Source organism: Hemicordylus capensis, chromosome 2 (assembly GCF_027244095.1).
Source record: "Hemicordylus capensis ecotype Gifberg chromosome 2, rHemCap1.1.pri, whole genome shotgun sequence".
In the NCBI taxonomy this organism is placed as follows: domain Eukaryota; kingdom Metazoa; phylum Chordata; class Lepidosauria; order Squamata; family Cordylidae; genus Hemicordylus; species Hemicordylus capensis.
This window is the reverse complement of record NC_069658.1, coordinates 17,783,274-17,804,309: the sequence shown is the minus strand read 5'-3', so window position 1 is coordinate 17,804,309 and position 21,036 is coordinate 17,783,274. Positions and strand designations below refer to the sequence as shown.

At 45.8% G+C, this 21,036-nt stretch overlaps 1 long non-coding RNA gene across 2 annotated transcripts; it reads right to left on the bottom strand.

Moving 5' to 3' along the window:
- Positions 1–345: 345 nt before the first annotated feature.
- On the bottom strand, positions 346–18,612 carry LOC128347875 (uncharacterized). 2 transcript variants are annotated; one of them, XR_008317787.1, is made up of 4 exons: positions 18,567–18,612; positions 7,719–7,803; positions 5,332–5,499; positions 346–820 (listed from the first exon to the last, which is right to left on the bottom strand). It is a non-coding gene; the product is annotated as an uncharacterized LOC128347875 (long non-coding RNA). The 2 variants fall into 2 exon arrangements; XR_008317786.1 differs by lacking the exon at positions 18,567–18,612 and having other exon boundaries at positions 7,719–7,906.
- Positions 18,613–21,036: the final 2,424 nt, after the last annotated feature.

The following is a 21,036-nucleotide window of genomic DNA, read 5'->3' as shown; positions in this document are numbered from 1 at the left end:
GAGGACTCCTGCTGCCCCAAATGAGCATAGGTTCCTGGGTTAACCTTCTCACTAGCACAGATTCCTGGGTAAGAGAACAAGCTCAGTGGCTGACTTCCTTACTAATGCTGCACTTGACCAATGAGCAAAGTTGTGTTAGCACAACAAGATTGCATTGGTGCATAAAAGCATGGAGATTTTAGAAATGGCAGGATTGTGCAAAAGTTCTCTTTAAAGCAAGCTTGCACTAGCACAACATCCTTGTATGAGCAATGCATTAGAAATTCAACCCCTGGCTGCTGTTTTGTTGGTTGTGTTTTATTGCAGCATTTATCTGGTGGTTTGTCTGTTTTTATGATTTACATTTTATGCACATTTAGTTTTATTTCCCAACATGTTGTTTCATGAGCTACTTTAAGGGCATGGGTAACCTTGTGTGGGTGGTCTCTCCCTTTCCCTACAGGGTTGTTTACCTCTCATTAGGGGCAGGGTCCATGCCCTTGTTTTGGTTGAAATCTCCTTTGTTTTTGCTTTGTGCACAAAAGCCATTGACAATGCACAGGGTGCTCAGAAGAATATGGAAAGTTTGAATGAATCCATCACACCAGAGTATGTTGATAGCTGAAGTGCAGGGCAATTGCCATATGCAAATGTAAGTACATCATTGTTGATGGAAAACTCCAAGACGAGCAGCTTGTATTTTTATCTTGTGGTCCATTTGCATCATAACTGAGCAGTTTTATGTCATTTTATATGCAATTTTGCAGACGGAAATACAGGATGCAAAGCTTCTTAATAGCCCAAAGTTCTGTTGTTGTTTCACCCTTGGATAACACAAATCCTGCAAAAAACCATAATTAAGTTCCACAGATCCCTTGACTATAAAATGTCTGTGGTCTGCTAAATGCAATATCACTGCTGAGAGACATTGATTGTGGGGGGTTCTTCCCTCCACTTTTAAACTGACATTTTCAGTATTGCCCTGGCCTTATCAGCACTAGACCACTGAATACAAAAGTTATGGTAAATGTCAGTAGCGTGGTGAATGTTGGGTACTTGCTAGTAATGCAGGAGGTTTCAGGACAACCAGCCAGAAATCTCATAACGGACACCATCATGAGGCCTGTTTATATTTAAAGATGGGGTGGCTGATTTCCAAATCAGCTGCAAGGAGTCAGGCCTTGAGCATGGATGTAGCAAGGTTGGAGTGGACCCTGGGACAAAAAGCGAAGATGGGCCCTGACCCTCTCCGAGACCCCTGTAGAGATGGAAGCCTCCCTCCATATATTTGCTGTACAAGAACTGTAAGGACATTCCTGACACACCCTGAGGTCATTCACACAATCAAAAACTGTCGTCCCCCCACCCCAGGTTTAGTTGCTAAGTGTGCTACAAGTTTTCAGTTTTGTAGAAGCAAGGTAGATGGAAAAGCTACCCAGGTTTTCCTCCTACCTTGCTTCCATGCTCTCCTACCCAGTTTCCTTCCTATCTTGCTTCCACACTTCTGCCCAGCTTTCCTTCTTACTTCCACAAAACCAAAAATTGGGAGCACACACAGCTCCCAAACAGGGGCGTACCATCCATTAGAGAAGGGGAGACAGTTGTCTCCTGGCTGGCTGCCTCAAAGGTCCCCCAGAGGCCAGTCACACACACCCATCCCCTGCAGGTGTGGCACCTGCCCGATTGCAGCCAGCTGCGCAATGACCAACGGCCTCCTCAGTGTGGTGAGGACGCCAATGTGGTGTGGGGAGGCTTTCCCTTTCCTTCAAGGCAATAGCTGAGCAGCTGCACCTGCGTACCTCTCTCTTCCGGTTGGGGCAGGTCAGCAGCTGCCTGCCTGCCTGCCTCCTGTGCCTGTGACTGAGCAGGGAGGCGCGAGAGAAGCTAGGCAAGGTCGGCCAGCCCAGCCTGGTGGAGGTGCAATTTGCAAAACAAACAAACAAACAAACAAACAAACAAACAAACAAACAAGCTTGAATAAAGGACCTGGAGACAAGGAGGAGACCTACTAAAGGACCTCCAGAGCAAGCAGGATAGGGACTGCTCCTGGGTGGTGGTGGGAAGGCATTACATCCTCGTCTCCACATCCGTTCCCCTCCTGTGTGAGTCGTTAGTAGCTATTAGCGAGCAGCTCCGAAGTTGCAAGACTCCTCTCCAGAAATGCAGGAGCAGTGTGTGGTGGGAGTGCAGGTGGGGGCCAGGGGTGGAATATGAAGAAGCAGCATGTGGGCTTCCACAGCTCAAGCCTCTGAAATTAGGCTTCCCTCTCATCTTTCTCACCACCCCCATGAGCCATAATTGACACCCAAAAATATGCTCCTTGACACCTCAGCCCTGCCTAATCTATTTTCACAGTGCTTCTCCTTGGCTGAAAAGGAATGCCTTCTGGATCATGTTACAGCCTTCCACTACGGCAGCAGAAGAATGCATTAGCATTAGCATGCTAATTGTTTGACAGAGAGACACAGGGGTCCAGGCTGGCAGGGAAGTCCCTTGCTGTCCCAAAGTGAAGACAAGACAACTCTTTCTGTTTATTTTAAAATATCATTTAAATTTTATAACAATTGCTTTTCAGCTTTTTCCAGTATGAGACATACTTTTTTGCTTTAAACATCCATTCAGTGATTGCTCATTGGTGCAGAATGCTGCATGCTTTACTTATTGAGAAAATGAGAGCTTTTTTGGTTGGTGAGTGCTGGCATCCAGTGTCCCATTTTGCATCTGTAAGTGGGGGGGGGGGCGGACCTTACAAATGCAAAATGGGACAATACATGCTCTGCTCTGAGTGGAAATTCAAGGCAGAGCTGAAAGATTCCTGCAAAAAGCGTCTTGCCGATTGAAAGCCCAATCCTGCACAGTGTGTGTGCACTCAGAAATAAATCATATTGAATGGGCATAGTTGTAAGCAAGGCAGCTTCATATACTGTACTGAAAAGCAGAACCAGTTTTAAGTTCAGCTTTGTTAGCTGTTGTATGAGTAACTTGTAACTGTAGTTGGGATCGTTAGCAGAGCCATGGGGCCAGGAGAAGCAGAGGAAGGCAGCAAGGGGCCCATTTTAAAAGCTCGTCTCCGGGCCCACTCCAACCTTGGTACGCCCCTGCTCCCAAACTTGGGTAGAACACAGTTTTTGATTGTATGAATGACCTCCATTTCTTTTACTCTTATGCAAATAATCTCACACACTCCCCCCCCCCCCGCCACTTGCACACACATTTCCCTGGCTGAGAAACATTTTTTAAAATATATACTCGGACACAGGGGTGTGCGAGCCTGCTCAGCATTGAGCTGGCTTGAACCTGAACCAGTCCAGCTTGAAGGCTAGACTTCGAGCTGAACTGGACCCGGTTGAGTTTGACCTTGAGCTAAACTGGCTGAGCTAGCTTGGGCCTGGTTTGAAGTTTATGCTCCCCTGACCCCCACCAGCCTCCCCTTGTGTCCAGAGCCCAATTTGTACCCAATTCATGCCAGTTCGGGGCTTCTTCAGTCTGTTTCAGGCCCCTGTGCATGCATGGAGGCCATTTGTTTGACCTGGTTGATTTGTTTGCATGAACCAGGTCTTGCAAATGACGAGTAAAGATACATGAGAAAGTCAAACGAATGGCTTCTGTGCACATGCAGAGGCCCGAAATGGGCCAAAGAAGTTCTGAACCAGCACAAATCAGGCACAAATTGGGCCCTGGACTTTTGGGGTAGGCCAAGGGAGTTGGGGGAACTGCTGCTGCCCCCTTGCGGCTGCCGCGGCCACTATATTCAACAATTTCTAACACCCTTAAACACATTGTAGGGACTTTGAACCAGGCCCAAATTGGTTAAAATTCAAACCGTGCCAGGGGGCAGCTTTTGGGGGATCAATACCGAGCCGGTACGGTCCAGTTTGAATCCAGTTTGGATTCGAACTGAACCAGGAAACCTGGTTTTGTGCACAGCCCTGCTCAGCTTGCAGCTGAGATAAGTCCTTCAATAAAGAGCCAGATGCATTCCAGGGAGGCAGGAGACAGAAAGTGAAGAGTAAGCTGCTGCAAAGCCAGGGGCCCCCTTCTCTCAGGGGCCCAGAGAGATCCCCCCCGTTCAATTATAGCTACACCCCTGGCGTAAGATTCCTCTTGCAGCCCTTTGTTTACCCAGTACTTCCGAGAAAGAGAGCCAGTGCTGCTAGTCACTCACCTCCCCAGCAACACCATGCCTCCATTTTGGGGACAAAGGGAACAAGGAAATCAAATCAAGAGGACAAAATGCTGCCTCATCCCTTCCTCCTGCAGGCTCTAAAGGGGGCAAGGAAAACAACCGGGGAATACCAGAAGGCAGCCTCCTCTCATCACCCAGCTCTCAATCTGATCCTGGCAGACTCTAAATGGGGCAAAGGAAGGACTACTCACTTGCTCTTGTCCACCACTGTTGCCCCCTAACCTCAACTTACATCCATTGCTCACCACCCCGTCCTAATGTGCCCCCAATCAATCTTCCTTGCCCTGTCCTTGTGCCAGTGTTCCCTCCTCTGGGCCGATCTGCTCCCCACTCAACCTTACCCACTCACCCCCAGGCGCCCCATCTCACCTTACTTGGTGGTGGCCATCTGCCAAGGATGCTGTAGCAGTTTCCTGCAATGAGCAGGCAGAGAGACTAGAAGGTCCAAGGTCCCTTTCAACCCGAAAAATCTATGATTTGGTGGTGGTGATGGTGGTGGTGGTGGTGGTAGTGGTGGTGGTGTTGGTAGCAATGACTGCCTTCTTGTCCCACTCTGCCTTTTGAAAAGGAAGTGTGTGGAGCACCCCAAATTTCCTTCCACTCTTTCCACCACTTCCTTCTTTGCAGAAAGAAGAGCAGTGTGGTGTGGTGGTGGCAGCGGCAGTGGCAGTGGGAACAGGGGCACTACTGCTACCACTAAATAGGTTGAGGTGGTTTCCTGCTTGCTTGTTAATGGGGCAGCATGGGGCAGTCAGATGGAGGCAGTCAGGACAGCAGAAGCTGTTATTCCGCCACCTCAACTAATTTGTCACCTGAGGCAACCAGCTCATCATACTTCATTAGTGTGCTGGCCCTGGTCAGGAGTGGGATTTCCTTGTGCCTTCTAGCAAAAATAATAACAAAGCACATAAGATGAGGAATTGAAGCACTGTGTAAGAGCACATGCTTTGTATGTGTAACCTTCTCTTTTTCTGCCAGTATACAGCTAGACCCTGAGAGCAAAGTGGACACTGAAGCAAAGGTTTTGCAAATGAACTGCTATCAGATTTATGAGAATAACCATTATAGGCATCCCTTGATTTACACATTCTCCTACAAACATTCAGAATCATTCAGCAGCACAAACATTCAGCCCTACAAAATAAAGCTATACTTGCAATACTGACATCTCAGCGCTTGAATCCGTTCCGAGTATACTGGACTCTTTGCAGGTCACCAATTAGGAAGACATCAGCCTCTGGCAATCTCTTCGAGAGTTCCAGTTTGCAGTCCACATAGCATAATTGGAAAAAGCCCAAGAAAACAGAGGGAGATCAAAGAAGGTGGAGAAAGTCCTGCAACAATGAAAGAAAATACTGTGGGCAGCATGTGCCAACAAAACAGAAAGATTATTGCAACACTCTCCCTTTTTCCTCTGTTCTTCACCTCACCTGTGCCAAGCCGTTCACAGTTTAAAGTGGCTTTCTCATGAGATAATATTCCTTTTCCTTGCTAGGCTGTCTGTCAGGAAGAGGCCTACAATGGCACTAGGCACTTGGGCAAAAGTGAAAATCAGGAAGCCATGCAGCAAAAGTCCAGTTCAGACATTATGCTGTATGAGTGTACAGATGCCTGTACACTCGAAGACATGTTTGTGTGAATGACTGTACCTGTGTTCATTTTAAAAGTGAACCTGGACACAGTCCCTTCACATGCATAGTACAGATAGGAAGTGTATTTCTGTACCTGCATTCAACATAACATGTGAATGACTATACCTGTGTGCACTGTACACTGGTTGTATGAGCGTTGACCGTAATGAGTGAATTGGCCTAAAGAAAACCCCACGGAGAACACGCAATCCTCGGTGATCATTGCCTCTCCCCCCTTTACCTTAAAGGGACATCCACCAGGGTTGCTCATCTGGAAGGTTTCGGGTTCAGTCCCTACCACCTCCAGCTAACAGGCATTCAGAAACCAGAACTAACAAAATCTTCTCTCCTTGAGACTTTGGAGGGCCAGCCTAAGGATGGGCAAGCCAAGCACTTGCCCAGAATGCCTACCTGAAGGGGGTGCCCAGTTGTTAAAATAATTATGTGGGGGCACTGAAGCCGCTCCTCACCCAGTGGCTGCTTAAATTGCAGTGTAAATTACAGTGGACAGTGCTGGGCTAGAAAGCTCATAGGTGCGTGTGTGTGTGTGTGTGTGTGTGTACACACACACACACACACACACACACACATACATACCAGGGTGGTACAGGTATGCTCACTCATAGGGCAGCCAGTGGAAATAAGGGGTCTGTGGATTCAAAATCCAGAAATAATGGAGTCAGTAGATGAATACATCCAGCTTGCAATACTTGACTGTATTTTGAGGCAAACGTCCTTGCTCCTGATAAAAGCCGTTTGCTCATTTATATATAATACAATGTAATATTTATTATTACATTATATTATCATTTATGTGTGATATAATGTGAGCCACCTAATGGCGCAGTGGGGAAGCAACCTGCCTAGAGAGCAGGACTGGCTGTTGCTTTGAATCCCTGCTGGTGTGTTTCCCAGAATATGGGGAATTCCTATATCGGGCAGCAGCAATATAGGAAGGTGCTGAAAGGCATCATCTCATACTGTGCGGGAGAAGGTAATGGAAGGTAGAGAAGGTAACTCTCCTGTATTCTACCAAGAAAACCACATGGCTCTGTGGTCACCAGAAGTTGACACCAACTTGATGCCACAACCTTTCTTTCCTTATAATATAATGTAATATTAGAATATCAGTATATTATATACAAAATCTATTTTAATCAACATTAAAATAACACATCTGATGCAGTAAATAATACATTCTTTATACCTCACTTGTACTCGAGCCAAGGGACGCAGTTTGAGCCTGGATCAAATTCGAGCCGAACCACCAAATCCAGGTTTTGACAGCTTCTGGGCTTGCTGGCTGTCCACCGCCACCACCCCTACCACTGCCCTCGATCCGGGGCTGAGAAGGGCCAGGCTTGTCAGGAATCCCTTCCTCCTGCTCCTCCTCAGTCCCAGAGTAAGTGAGGGGGAGGCAGTCGCACTGAGAGATCCATGGGGAGGAGGATGGTGAGAGGGGTCGTCTGGCTGGACTAGCAGCCATCAAGACCTCTTCCTTGGCTGCTGCCATGGAAACAGCTTTCCTGGCAAGAGAGCGCTCCATTCCCGCAGCCACTGCAGGTGATAGCTGCCGTGGAGGGCCAGGCTCCTCCGGAGAGCCTGCGTGCCATCACTTCACCAGGCCTGGAGAATTGGGGAGTGGGCAGCTGCCCCTCCCACCTGCCTCACCCCTGACCACGCACCCCAACCAGCAATGACACCCCTCCCTTTGCCTGCCGCTCTGGTCCAAGCCTTGTTCAAGACCCGAGTGCAGGCCATCCCTGGGGACTTTTAGTTACATTTAAAGTAACAAACAAACCAACAAACCCTAGCACCTACTAATAACCTAAACAAGCCAACAACCCTCTCCCGAACCAGGCCAGCCCTATTTAAAATGTAAATCTAGCCGGGCATGGTTTTTTTTAAAAAAATCTACTTACTGTCAGACGTCTTCTTCTGTCGGTGTCTTCAACTCAAGTCCAGGCAAGGGGCTTCAGGCCCAGCACAGCAGCACTCGCTCACAGCCTGGGCGGGGGCAGATGGGGGCCAGGTGGGCCACCCACCCAAACAACAGAAATAAAACACAGTCCTAAACACACGCAGCGTAATCCACTGCGTGCTGCACCAAATGAAAATAAACCAAAAGGCCAAAACAGAAAAAAAGGAAAGGAAGGAAAGGAAGGGGGGAAAGAGACATAGAAAAAGCCTCCCCATCTCAGGCCCAGTGCAGTTCAGGTAAGGAAAGAAAAAACCACCACAGCAGCAGGGCCAAGGCCCCAGTAGGGCCCAGGCCCCAGTAGGGCCCGGCTGGGCAACAAGCTTGTTTGGTTGGCCGGCTGGGTAGGCAGCAGCAGGAGCAGGCACAGGGCTGTTCTTAAATGCACTTGAATCCCCCTCCTTATTGCTTCCCTCCCTCATCCCTCCCCTCCCCAGCCAATGAAGGAGTTCCCCAGACAAGACTGTGGGGCTGTTCCCACGATCAGGCGAAATCAGGCTAGGGGAGCCTAGCCCAATTTCGCCTGATCGTGGGAGCCACCGAACTCGCAGGCAAGCCCGGTGGCTTCCTGGCAGTTAACCCGCCAAACTACCCCTCCCCTTAAACCGGGTTTGCGGAGCGAGCGCTCCACAAACCCAGTTTTTAAAATTGTGAGTAGCCACACCGCAGCTCCATGCCACAGCTATTCATGAGTAGACCCCCAGCCGGGAGGCTGAAAAGCAGCCTCCTGGCTCAGGGGTCTCTCCAGTATGCCCTGCGCACTCATGCAGGGCATACTGGAGCTTATGGGGGCCGCATGGCCCCCGAACTCCCTAGCCCCGGCGGGCTCCATGACGGAGCCGGCAGTCGTGTGGGCAGCCGCTGCAGCTGCCCAGAGCAAACTGGCTGGTCGTCTGCGGGGAGAGCAGGCTAAGCCACACGAATCGTGTGAAGAGCCTCTGTGATTAACAGCATGGCAAGCCAACTGGGGAAAAGGACATTGCTAGCCAATTAGAAGCCAGTGGCAGGAGAACCAATCAGCCATTGAGAAAAAAATGTCAACAAGGACCTAAGATGGCCACCACCACCTCTGTAATGGCCGCCACACTTTAAAATGATACTCTAAATGCCCCCCCCCCAAACCAGTTTGAAACTCTTTGAATGAAACTGGGTCCAGTCCGGTTCAAACTCGGACCGGCCTCATTCTATGGAGCCGGTCCGGTTCGACGTCAAACCTGGTTTCACTCAAGCCGGTTCGCATAGTCCTACAAGCCAGTTTAAGGTGGTCAGAAGAAGAGAGTCCAGATGAGGGGAGTTCATACCATCAGTCCCCATAGGGAACAGCAGCGGCCAGAGATGGCTCTGTATTATCTTTTGTAACTTTTTGTTATATATTTGACAGTCTACTGGTACACCAGTGTTGTCTTCCAGACTAAGGCTGTGCTGGAGCCTTTGGGAGGGGGCATTATTTCCCTTTCCTTCTGCAGCTGCCTGTGCCACCCAAAAATATGTCCCTCAGGCTCAGGGCCATATTTTCAGGTGGCGCAGGAAACTGCATAAGGAGAGAGAGATAATGCCCTATCCCACCCTGGTGCATGCTATATTTTTACATTAAACTGCCTAGGATGCTGTGGCAGAAAAGCAGTACATAATTATATATCATTGCAATAAAAGAGATGAATTAAATAGATAAATTTAGAACTGTCATCAACAAGCATGCTTTTTCTCAAGTGTCTGCAGATGTTGCTTGCAATGGATGGAGGAATAGTGATTCGAGACAAAGCGAGTCTGTCCTTCAGTAGCATATATGTACATGGGATTGCTCACGGGCCTACAGTTGAATGGGAGAAGAAAGTACAGAAAGTTTTCTATAATTTGAAATGTGTGGAGGGTGGGGGAGAAAGGCAGTGGTGGAGGAGGTGGCAGTAATTTGATCAGTTGCCTAGAACTTTTCAGGGGCATCTTTGTTTTCAGCTTTTGTCTAAAGCAGCATCCTCGTTTAGTGCCATGCTTCTGAGTACCTCCTCTGTTGCCCTTTTAAAATAATTCCCCACTGAGCCCTGGAACATGGAAAGGCTTCTAGCTTTGTCTTCTGCAACATCACAGACCTTGCAATTGGGAATCTCACTAAACATTGCAGTGCTAAAAAAAAAAAAAAAGTTGGTTTCCTTCATTTTTCCATAAAGGTCAAAACCAGGGAGGTCCGGATGTGATTTCTAATCTTTCCACCATTGAACTGATGCTGACTATTACTGGGGCATTAAACGCCCTCAAATTCAGGGGGGAATCTCTCCCTGGGAAAAAAACAACCCCGTATGATACTTAGCAGTGTACAAATTTCTTGTTTCAAATAGTATTCGATAACCTGCATGGAAAACAGCTCTATGCTTGAATGTATTTGAAACTCAAAATGTTAATCAAGAACTTTAAACAAAGTCCTTTATATAACAACCTTACAGTCTTTGCTCTCTTGTTTTCAACCCTTTTCTTAATAATTGCTAGAACTGAGTTTGCCCGTTTTACTTACAGCACATTTAAGTTCAATCTTCCTGTAATAGAACCAGTTCTGTCAATATAGCAAGCAAAAGCTCTACTTCTCTCAACCTTTCAGACCCTAAAAGGCTGCTTCTCACACACCAGTGGAAGTGTACAATTACAACTTTTTTGTGTAGATCCAGAAACATAAAGCATGAACGCAGCAAACCAGAGTGAAATATAGGGTCGCTCATCAGTGAATCATGATTGGCTATTTACAGAGCCAATGGCAAACCCATATTTGCTTCTGTATGGATACACTTTAGCTCAGTGGTAGAGCATCTGCTTTGCATGCAGAAGATCCCAAGTTCAATCCTTGGCATCACCAGGAAAGACTCCTGCTTGAAACCTTGGAGAGCTGCTGCCAGGCAGTGTAGACCAGGGATTCTCAGCGTTGGGTCCCTAGATGTCATTGGACTTCAACTCCCATAATCCCCAACCAAAGGCCACTGGGGCTGGGGATTATGGGAGTTGAAGTCCAATAACATCTGGGGACCCAACATTGAGAATCTCTGGTGTAGACAATACTGAGAGGGATGGAGCAATGCATGAGGCAGTATAAGGCAGCTTCCTATGTTCCCACAAGGTGGCCCTATGATAGAGGTGGTGTAGTGCTTAGCATGTGGGCCTAGGACTGTAGAGACCCAGCTTCAACTCCTACACAGGTCGAGGTAATCTTGGACCACTGACACTTTCTCATCCTCACAGGATCCTTAAAGGCATTGCAAGATGTAGATGAGCTGATTCACCAGATGAAAATTAATTCCAGTCCTATGTCAGGACAGAGTATGTCTCTGCATTTCTGGTGGCTTGTTACAGCTAATCCTCCATTAATCAGCGCTGAGTGGTGTTGTCCTCATCATCCAGCAGTTTCCTCTAAGTTCAAGAGACAAATCAATTCCTCCCAACTGCTGTGGTCCTTCATTCTGAAGATGGGCTCGTGAACAAGAAAAAATTGAAACCAGGAATGAGATGGCTAAACACAGATTTTTACAGTCATGGCTTTGCTGTGAATCTTTCCAGTCTGTCAGCATTTAACGAGTTGTGGCTCTCAAAAGCTGTTCTAGCATGCTCAACAAAGGCCTGCAGGACCTACATACTGCTAAGCTTTGAAGATAACGAAAGCTGAATCAAGCATTCAAAATAATCATTTGATGCAGTCCTGTGCCATTACAGACTGTAGAACTGGTGCTGGAATGGAGAACGGACCGATAATTGGGCAGACAGGTTCAAAGAACACAAGCCACTCAGCTCCTGGGGGCCACTTGGTTTGCCCCTTGCCTCGGCCAGCCTCATTCCCAGCTGGCTTTGTTGTCATCTGGGTGTTTTCTTCATTCCCTCCCTTGCTTGGGGGGAGAACAAAGGAAACATGCAGCCTGGTGCCTCATTGCCAGCTGGGAAATGAGTTCCATGGGGCCACGTGGGGCAGCACCTTCCAGGTGCTAGCTACTCCCCCTGCTTGTGACATCACATGCAGGGGTGTGGCTGGTGCACACAAGGGGCCACCAGGAAGAGGGGCAAACAAAAGCCTCCTCGCCCCCATGGCCATTTAGAAATACAGCACATGATGGAAAAAGGTAGGCTTGAACATTTAATCGTGATCTGCTCGTTTTCTAAATGCAGAGAGGTTTTATTAATTTTAACTTGTAGATATTTATAAGTTGTTATCCAGGTCATACGGATTATCCAATATGGATAAAAGGATATCTCTCCTTTTACTGAAAACAATAACTGTGACTTAAAAGATTAAGAAAATTAATACATAAAATAGCTTTTATACAGGCATTCACAACTTGCAGCCTAATATGACACAGTCCTTAGATAGCAGATGAGTGCATCAATTTAAAATGAAACCAAATCAGACAGGGCTTATTTAGTTTGGTTTCCATTTGACCTGAAACAAACAGAAATCAGGGCCTGAATAGGCACAAATTGGTTTTGCTTTTGGATCACCTTTCACATGCAAGCCACCTCTGGGTGGACACCATCTTGAATACACATCTGCTCTGGAATGCAGGGCACTATGAAGTTGAAGGAAAGGGAAGAGGATGACCAGCAGCAAAGTGGATGGACTCGAATACAACATCAATGAACGCACCACTGAGAGACCTTAAAGGCCAAGTGGAAGACAGATCATCCTGGAGAGCATCTATCTATGTGGTCACTAAGAGTTGACACCGACTTGTCAGCACTTTATCAATCATCAATGAATCAATGAATAAAGAATGGCCACCATCATGAAAAAAAGGTAGCCACTGCATGGTACCGGTAAAAACTACATATTAAAGTAAGAAAAAACAACAATACTGAAAATCAAATCAAATCAAATACTTCATTATAGTCACAGACCAGTCCAACAGTAATACAAAAGCCCAACAGAGTAAACCAGAAATATTGTAATATAATATTAGCAAGTTAAACCTAAAAACAGAACAGCTAAATTAAATTAATAATGAGCTCCTGGTGAATTTTGCTGGCTATCAAACAAACCTTAGCCACATTATAAGATATTAAATAATTCTGCTCAGCTAGAAGATAATAAAGATTAAAAGACTCCATATGACCTGGATAACAACTTATAAAATGAGTTATATATGTGTGCTGTAGATCTTGATAAAATTGACAATAAAGGAGCACACGAGTCGTAGTTGCGAGATCTCCTGAATTACAGTGGCAAAAATGTTCTTTATAGGGGATTATTTGACATCTCCCTTCCAAAACTGCTATTTCTAAAATATTGCAATGTACCAGTGTCAAAGCTCTGCGGTATTTTGGCACTGTAATTGAGTTAAGATATCTAGTCGGGTTAAAACTCAAAATGCGGCTACCCAATTAGACACCAACAGGAATTGAGCCCACTGATCAATTTGTCATTCCACATCATATAATTGTTGTTGAATGTTTATGCTGGCATTTTCATACCTCAAAGATATCAATACAATATGAGATAAACCATAGTAGTGCAGCTTCTCCCCTAATTCTTTTTTCCATCCTGAGGGGTAGGTGTCTAATAGCACAGATGGAACTAAACCTACAGGATGGAAAAACAGCCTCCACTTTAATCAATCCTGCTTCCAGGTGAAGGACAACACCAGCCACACACCAGGGTACTTAGAAAATGTCCCTCAAGAACTAAAACTGCATGGATCCCAAATTGGATAAGTTAGAACATGTGCCAAGTTGAGCTCCATATACAGGTGAAACTCGGAAAATTAGAATATCGTGCAAAAATCCATTAATTTCAGTAATGCAAATTAAAAGGTGAAACTGATATATGAGACAGACGCATTACATGCAAAGCGAGATAAGTCAAGCCTTAATTTGTTATAATTGTGATGATCATGGCGTACAGCTCATGAAAACCCCAAATCCACAATCTCAAAAAATTAGAATATTACATGGAACCAAGAAGACAAGGATTGAAGAATAGAACAATATCAGACCTCTGAAAAGTATACAGTGTACTGTGCTTGATTGGCCAGCAAACTCGCCTGACCTGACCCCATAGAGAATCTATGGGGCATTGCCAAGAGAAGGATGAGAGACATGAGACCAAACAATGCAGAATTGCTGAAGGCCGCTAATGAAGCATCCTGGTCTTCCATAATACCTCATCAGTGCTACAGGCTGATAGCCTCCATGCCACGCCGCATTGAGGCAGTAATTGCTGCAAAAGGGGCCCAAACCAAGTACTGAATACATATGCATGCTTATACTTTTCAGAGGTCCGATATTGTTCTATTCTTCAATCCTTGTCTTCTTGGTTCCATGTAATATTCTAATTTTTTGAGATTGTGGATTTGGGGTTTTCATGAGCTGTACGCCATGATCATCACAATTATAACAAATTAAGGCTTGACTTATCTCGCTTTGCATGTAATGCATCTGTCTCATATATCAGTTTCACCTTTTAATTTGCATTACTGAAATTATTGGACTTTTGCACGATATTCTAATTTTCCGAGTTTCACCTGTAAGAGCTGTGCTTGAACATAGGTGGAAAAAAAGTTTATTGCAGAGGGGACAAATTGAGAGCAGTGGAAAGATTGAATTCCTAGTGCAGTCTTGTGTGCATTCGGTGTTACTTATTCTCTATGTGCTCACCTCTACCTGAGGCCTGAAAAATTACACCAAGGTACTTGTCTTGTTCTAAACTCTGCCCATTTAGTGACCAATTCTGGATCTTTGGTCTCTTTGCAAACACCGATATATTTGATTGGGTATAATATTTTTCTAAAGATTGTTCATCACAATAGCTGGCAAGCCTATTGGAGAATGATAGCACCATCTGCATAGATCAGTATGGCAAGACCTTTGTAAGTTAATTTTGCTGGATGATTATCTAAGTTGTCTAAAAGGGAAGTGAAAAGATGCTGTCCATCAGGGTCTGAATGGGGACAAACAGGTCTTGCTTTTGGAGAGGCCTTTCATATGCAAGCCACTCCTGATGGGCATCATCTTGAATACCCATCTGCTCTGGAATGCAGGGCAGTATGAATAAAGAATGGCCACCATCATGAGAGAAAAGTAGCCCCTGCATGGCACCGGTGAAAACTACATTTTAAAGTAAGACCCACCCACCCTTGAAAATCAGTAATGCAGAAAAAAAAATCAGGTGGAGAGCTGGTCTTGTGGTAGTGGGCATGATTTATCCCTTTTACTTAGAAGGGTTGGCCTTGGTTTGCATTTGGATTGGTGAATACATATGAGCCCAGTCTTCTGTGAGATATTCTCCTTAGGGGGTGGGGCCATGGCTCAGTTGTAGAGCACAGAGGCGTAACTAGGGAAAACGGCGCCCGGGGCAAGCACTGAAATGGCGCCCCCCCGCGTGCCCCCGCCCCCCAACATACTACATTATACTTAGGTTTTTCCTCACAAGCGCCCGCCGACGCCGCCAAGCCAGGCCACTGACTGGCCGCCGGGCGCCAGCAAAGCAATGGGGGGGGGGCGCGGGCAGCGCGGAAGGGACCATTCGTGGGGGAGGGGGGCGTCGATGCACTCCCTTGACTGCTGCAGCGCTGCTGCACTGAGCAGGAAACATTTGTATTAACCAAAAAAATTTAAAAAATTAAAAAAATATTTTTTTGTCATGGCAGCGCCCCCCATGTGACCAGAAAAGATGGCGCCTGGGGCACGTGCCCCCCCTGCCCCCCCTATAGTTACACCTCTGGTAGAGCATCTTCTTTGATGTAGAAGGTCCCAAGTTCAACCCCCAGCTTCTCCAGGTAGGGCTGGGAAAGACTCCAGTTCAAAACCTTGGAGAGCTGCTGCCAGACAGTGTAGACAGTTCTGACTAGATAGACCAATAGTCTCTCAGTAAAAGGCAGCTTTCTATGTTCCTATCAGTCTTGTGAAACAAATGTGGCAGTGCTCACAGGAGTCTGAAATGAGAGCAAACAAGATCCCTGATAATGAACAAGATTCTGTCGTGACAAAAGTTTGGGAGGCTTTTTTGTCACAGTACCATTGTGAGCTCATGGATTGTGGCCTTTTGTGTTGGCTTCTGCAAAATCTTTGAACTGCTCAATTCATGAGGAAATTGAGGTCAAATTCAAATCCTTCCCATCCTTTTCAGGTCACTGGGACACCATCAATTGCAATCCCAGCACTTTGGTTTAACTAGACAGTGGTTTTTTGTGCTTGCAAGTGCTCCTGCCTTCCCAGTTATCTCCAGTCCTACACTCAGGTATGTGGGGTTGTTCTTTACTTTTACAGTTTACATTCATCCTTGTTTGCTGCTCCAGGCTCAGCAATCCTGTTCATCAAGATAACTTGAATCATGGCTTCAGACTTCTTATCATATGAGCAAAGTACCCCTCAAGAGGAGCAAGCTAGCGTATGATAAGCTTATCGCATGCTAAGATATCCTACACAAGCATCATTTGTATCTGCCTCACTGACACTCAAGCTGGAGTCTTCTGTGTAAGCTCTTCTAGTTTCTGTGTAAGCTCTTCCATTCCATTCATCAAGAGGTTTATCTCTCAGGACAATGCTTCCTCCCCACGGCCAATTCAACCTGGAGTACCACAAGAGTCTCTGTGGTGCATAGGTTAAATCAGTGCCAGCTGCAAGATGTGTGAGGCCTATGATGGCCCTCACAGGCCATTTTCCAGGTGCCAGTCATGCATCTCTTTGGGGCTTGCCACTACTGTAATTGGGTAAATGTGTTCTAAGAACACAAGCCACTCCCAAGCCCCATTAGAAGAGGGGTCACGGAGGACCCAAATACCCTGTTTTATGCTCTGACTTAATGCCTGAGTTACTGCCATTGGGCAATAGTTCACTGGCAGGGCACATGGCTCGCGCACAGAAAGTTCCAGGTTCAATCCTTAGAATCTCCAAGTACTCCTACTACCACGAATATTTATATACCGCTTTTCAACAAAAATTCCCTAAACGGTCCATATAGATAATTTTTTTAAAAAAAAGATAAATAAAGATGGAACGCTGTCCCCAAAGGGCTCACAATCTAAAAAGAAACATAAGATAGACACCAGCAGCCGCCACTGGAGGGCTGCCTCGCTGGGGTTGGATAGGTCCAGTTGTGCCCCCCCCCCGCGCAACGAAGAAAATCACCACTTTAGAAAGATGCCTCTTTGCTCCGTTATCAGGGACTTAGTAATAGGACTTAATAGAACTGACAAAGACCGCTGTCCGAAACCCTGGAGAGCCACTGCTAGTCAGTGCAGACAATACTAAGCAGGGGTGGAGCTATAGTTGGGCGGACGGGTTCAAAGAACTCAAGCGGCCCAGCTCCTGGGAGCTGCCTGGGTTGCCCCTTGCTCCTCCCCGCTCCCCCGGTGGGCCTCATTCCCAGTCAGTTGGGTGTTTTCTTCATTCTCTCCCTTGCTGGAGGAGATATTGAAGGAAATACCCAGCCAACAACAAAGCTGGTGCTGGAGTGCTGGAGGGCCACATGGGCACCTCTTGTGCTGGCCACTCCCTGTGCATGTGACATCACATGTAGGGGGCATGGTGGGCGTGCACGAGGGGTCTTTGGGGAGAGAGGCAAACACGAGCCCACTTGCTCCTAGCTATGCACTTGATACTGAGCAGGATGGGCCAATGGTCTGACTTGCTATAAATTCTCTTCTTAGTGCCTGAAATCTGAGCACCTCTGTTACAGATTGTCACCTGATTTCTTATTTCTGCCTACTCCTTTTCCACCCATTCATTAATGATACCATTAAGTCTGCTTTTTCTAAAGACTATGAGGTATTTGAACATGACTGTGTGGTAGCCAATGAGATACCTGTTTTGGTTTTAATGTCTAAGTAAAATCCATTATCCTACTTTTCCTAACTATAGGCTTTAATCCAACATCTATCACGTTTTATGCCCATTGATCTTGACTGAGTACAACATTGGATTGTGTCCACAGTATATGGGCCTCTTGTGGTGCTTGGCATGAATCCCACAGTTCTTTGCTTTTATGTTCCATAGCATATTTAGTATTAGTCCACTGGTCCATGGCTAGTAGCATGTGGGTAGGACTGTGGTTTTGCTATTATCTCATTTATTTTTTCGCAGAATTATCATGCTGAACAGCAATAATGCTTCACGGTTTATTAATAAACAATACTGTGCCTGTCTATTGAGGTCATTTTTATTGGAACTCCAATAGCCAGTGTACCTACCGTGCCTACTAAACAGTTGCATTTGGCTGATATAGAATGAAAGAAAAAAACTCAGAGGTAGGTCTTGAAGTTATGCTCAGATTTCCTGCCTCTGTGTTTTAAGGAGATTTCCTGCCTAGACTTCAACCTCTGCTCTTACCATTGGATTTGACTCCCAATCCCTACAAAGATGGGTATTCAGCAAATGGAACTCAGCTAATGAGCTTATCCTTGCTTCCGATTTTGAAAGAATATGTTGCTTGCAGTCTGGGAGTCTACATCCTAAACCTGTAAGTGGTGTAACTGAATGGCTTTATGGGATTCCTGCTGTGAAAGAGCCTGGGACTAACACACTCATGTAATGCTGTTAAAGCAAATTCTCCTCAGGCTATTAATTTCTGAGCTGCATATCAGTGGAAAGCAGAGAGAGGGAGAGAAAGAGACAGCTAGTTTACTGTCCAAGAAGAAAGGTAATGTCAGAAACACTCTGTGAGAAGGAAGAATTCAAATTAGACGTTTCTGGGGAATTTGGAGCTTGAATCTGGAACCCCTTGTTCCAAGGAACAAAATTGATATGTCAACTGTCCACATGTCTGCCCCCTTCATATATAAAGTGGGGTGAAAATGAGTACACAGGGAGGGGAACAAAATAATCAGCTCACTTCCTTAGGCTCTGCTGCTATATTCAGTGTTCTCCTGGTCCAGTTCAGATCTTGGAAGTTAGCTAGTCCATCTGGAAAAACAACAACACAAAAAAGGAAGTTGCAGGCATGTGACCAGAGTGAATTTTGCTCTCCTCTTCCCATGCACACTTTTTCATGGAAATAATTGGTACTCTACCCCTGTTTTGTCTGGGCACATTGCGCATGCACGGATAATGCTGGGGATTTGAACTTCCAAGAGTATTTCAGGCAAGGATAAATTTCTGAGAATTTTTAACAAAAGGTTTTTAATGTTTAACTGGGAAGGTGCTCTGGTGGTCCATTTGGCCAAAAGGTAGCCCCAGCATCTCAAAGACAAAAGCTCTGGAGAGCTGCTTCCAGTCAGCATAGATAATACTGAGCTAGATGGGCCAACGGTCTGACTCAGTATAAGGCAGCTACCTTTCTGTGTCATCCAAAATTTGCTTCTAATTTTTGCTGCCTCTCTAATTAAGAACATTAAGAACGTCCCTGCTAGATCAGGCCCAAGGCCTATCCAGTCCAGCATCCTGTTTCACAAAGTGGCCCACCAGATGCCTCTGAGAAGCCCACAGGCAAAAGGTGAGGGCATGCCCTCTCTCCTGCTGTTGCTCCCCCTGCAACTGGCATTCACAGGTATCTTGCCTCTGAGGCTGGAGGTGGCCTGTAGCCACCATGAGCAAATGAAGCATTCATTATTACCTACTTCAGTGTTTAATATTTATTAACATATGTGTACCCTGCCTTTCCTCCATGGAGCTCACTTACATGGGATGAGATCATCCATTTTAGCATGGCAACAATCCTGTGAGGTAGGTTAAGTTAAGGAAGAGTGCGTGGCCCAAGACTACCCAATGAGCTGAGTGAAGATTTGAACCCAGTTCTCTCCAGCCCGAATCCAAACCTGCCTTCCAAACTCTCTGGCTACCTAAAACAGCTCTGCACTTTCTCCTATTGCTGCTCCTTTACACTTGATTGTGATTGCTTCCCAGAACACCTCAATGGCACCGTCTCTCTTACACTCTTTAAATCCCTCCTCAAAGTCCGCACAACAGCCAACATCCTGGATAACATTGTGCTAGTTCAAGGCTATGGCACAAGCTAGTTGCGCTATATCTGGAGCTTGCATTCCAGACTATTGTCACACTAGTGAAAACGTGCTTTCACTTTTGCAACAAGGTGCACAATCTGTGGCATACCTCATATATTCTGCAGAGAACTTTTGCACAAGAGTGTGATAGCGCAAGAGTGCAATTCTGAAAAATCTCCATTATTTAGCACAGTTTCATGATCTGAAAATTTGCATGTTTTCGTGCAAGATGTGCTTGCAGTAACACACTTTTGTCTATTGCACAAGCACAGCATTAGTCAGGATGCTGGCCAATAATTGCTTACGCTTTCCATTTACTTTCCTTGCCTCCTTCCTCCCCTCCCTTTGTCCTCGCTGAAAGGATGGCGAGTTCAGTACACAAGCAATCTTTCAGACAGGTTCAAATAATCAGATAGCGAAGCCATGAGACTTATGTCGAATATCTTTATTCACCTACCCCCATGTTTATAGAGCATTTAGGAAGTTTGTAAATTAACCACATAAATATATTTGTGTACAGAAAATGTAGTCATTTAGCTGTTGTACTTCTCAGTTTAATAGTCTTCTCTCTTATCAGACAGTCATTTTTAAAAGGTTTCTCTCTATAAGTGCAAGATATGTCAAGACTTGCACGCCATAAATATGTTTGAAGATTGATACTGGCAGAAGGCATTCCGCTAGCTGAGTGTTAATGCTTTGCAAACCCCATAGCAGCCGGTTAATAAAACCACCGAAAATACACATCCTCTCTGCAAGGTAAAATCTTCAGTCCAGAAGCAGACTCTTGCTGAGAAAGGAGTCACACATCCATGCACACAATCAACACGTATCGGAGTGTTCCCTCTGGTCTTATCATCCATTATAAAACTGGAAGATAAACTCACAGGACATTTTGGAAACATACCTCTGGCGTCTGATAAATCCGTTATTTGCTTTTTGGCACTATACATAGGCAAGGATTTTGCAATAAACGGCCCAGGCCTTTCATCAATGTCTCGACAGATGAATGATACTTTAAACAGGACGCTGCAACTTTAAGATGAATACGTTTCTGTTAAACACACCTTGCATACTTGCCAAGCCACTGAGTACAGTTGCTACTAAAGTTACTTAAAGTGAAATGTTCACCTTGTGGAATCTCTCTAGGCAGAGCCAGCCTTAGGGTTTTTGGTGCCCTAGGTGAAATTTGACTTTGTGCCCCCCACCCCACTGCCAAGAAATGTGAAGCTGTGCTGTATGGTGTTTTTGGTTAATCCATTCCTTGATCCAGGCCAGCTTTTGAATAGTGCTTTAGTTACTTGTATTCCAGTCCTAGAGTAGAGGCGGGATTAACAAACAGCCAGCAGCAAGAGCACTGAAGGC